This window comes from Palaemon carinicauda, chromosome 17 (assembly GCF_036898095.1).
Source record: "Palaemon carinicauda isolate YSFRI2023 chromosome 17, ASM3689809v2, whole genome shotgun sequence".
Lineage (NCBI taxonomy): Eukaryota > Metazoa > Arthropoda > Malacostraca > Decapoda > Palaemonidae > Palaemon > Palaemon carinicauda.
In genome coordinates, this window is record NC_090741.1 from 62,210,321 (window position 1) to 62,212,820 (window position 2,500).

The following is a 2,500-nucleotide window of genomic DNA, read 5'->3' on the forward strand; positions in this document are numbered from 1 at the left end:
GCAGGACAAAGGCCTCAGACATGTCCTTTCACTCCCAATGTTTATGGTTTGTATACGTCAATCTATACCAGCAAATTTTCTTAGCTCGTCTATGCATCGTCATCTCCCGCCCCGCCCCCCCCCCCCAACCCCCCTTGCTTCTTTTACAATCTCCAGGGACCCATTCCGCTATTCATAATGTACTTTCTGTTGTCTGTCATTCTTATTTTATATCCTGCATATGACCAATTCTTTTTCTTACATGTTAGAATATCCTCTACTTTAGTTTGCTCTCGTATCCATGTTGCTAATTTCTGTCTCCATGATATATATATATATATATATATATATATATATATATATACATATATATATATATATATATATATATACACATATATATAAATACATTTATATATAAATATATATATAAGTACATACATACATATACATATATACAGTATATATATATATATATATATATATATATATATATATGTATGTATATACATACATATATGTGCATATCTATATATATGTGTGTGTATATATATGTATATGTATATATATATGTATATATACATATATATATATATATATATATATATATATATATATATATATATATATATATATATATAAACACACATACATTATAGATACACAGAAAGATGGACTGATATTCAATTCTTCACTAATAATTTTTCATAATTTTCCTTAGGTTTTCGTCACTAAACGCACACACACACGCACAAACACTCTCCTCCCCCCTCCCTTTCATTTCGAGTTAACCCACCTACCCCCTCTCTGCCTCCCCTCTGACAAACTCCCCTTCTTTTTCTATTAAAAACTTTTTGATGCATTGCCCTGATTTCCGACAGATTTTCTTCTTCGAATCCGGGATCCCATTTTTTTCCCTTCTCGTTCTCTCGTTTTTTCCCTCACTGCGAGCGTCAAAGAGAGAGAGAGAGAGAGAGAGAGAGAGAGAGAGAGAGAGAGAGAGAGAGAGAGATGTGAAGGGGGATAAATCAAGATAAAGGAGAGGTGAAAGTAAAAAAGAGGAAGAGAAGTCAATAGGTAGATAAAGGGAATAAACTTGAATGGAAACAAATATGTGATGTTGGATGAAGTGATGATAAAGATGAGATTGAAGTGATGCTGAAACAATAAAGAAGTGAATTTAAAAAGAAGTGGGTGTAAAGGATCACATAAGTATATTTAAATTATAAAGAGGAAAAGTAATGAAGACAAAGAAAGAAGGAGGTGAAGTCAAAAGAAGAAATGAGACAACGTAAAAAGGAATTAGTGGTGAAGTCAAGAGAAGAAATGAGACATTGTAAAAAGGAATAAGTGGTGAAGTCAAAGGTGCCAAACAAGTGAAGTCAATGGAAAAGAAAGGGTGAAGTCAAAAGAAGAAGGAAGTAAAACCAAATATCAAAAAGCGAACTACAAAAATGTATTAAAACGAGAAAAATGAAAAAAAAAATAAGTCAAAAAAAGGAAAGTGTTTTTAATAAGCAGAGAAAATGGAATTCAAAAGCAAAATGAATTGCTGAAAAAAGTAATAAAAAATAATGGAGTGAAAACAGACCAAAAATTGAAATCTGTAAAAAAAAGAGAAAAAAAAGATACAACACTCCCTTATATAATAAAGAGCAAGCACCTGACAATAATATCATCATCATCATCATCATCTACGCCTATTGACACAAAGGACCTCGGTTAGACTTCGCCAGTCGCCTATATCTTGGGCTTTTAAATCAATACTATTCTCCATTCATCATCTCCCACTTCACGCTTCATAGTTCTCAGTCATGTAGGCCTGGGTCTTCCAATTCATCTCCCACGAATTGACGAATTAGCTGATTGTAGCTAGGAAAGAGGGAGGGGGGGGGGGTAGAAAAGGGTTAAATCTGTGAACGCATTTTTTATTATCATTATCATCATCATCATCATCATCATCATCATTATTATTATTATTATTATTATTATTATTATTATTATCAATATTATTATCATTATTATTATTATTATTATTATTATTATTATTATTATTACAACCTACGGTATAACCCTAGTTGGAAAAGCAAGATGCTATAAGCCCAAGGGTTCCAACGGGGAAAAATACCATTTCTAAATATTTACCCGTCATTTTTGACAGGTCGCGTACACTAGTAAATATTCAAGAACAAATAAAAGTCAAGAATTGATATGAAAAGAAAGAATATGCAAAGTAAAGGATATACGCCTGTCATTTAAAGTACCTTAAAGGAAACGAAAGGAATCTATAGAAAAAAAATGTCATAAATCTGTTTCCTAAAATTTATTTTTATGGGAATAAATCGTGACCCATTAGGTCGACATTCCTTGTTCTGATTCTGGGATTTTCATCTCTAACTACTTTCTAATGTAAGAAAACTTCAGCTAAACGGAATTGAAAGCGTGATTTGATTTTCCTTTCTCCTGAATTTCCAGAAAAATGTATATTTAAAATATTTTATTTTTATTTCTTTATTACTTC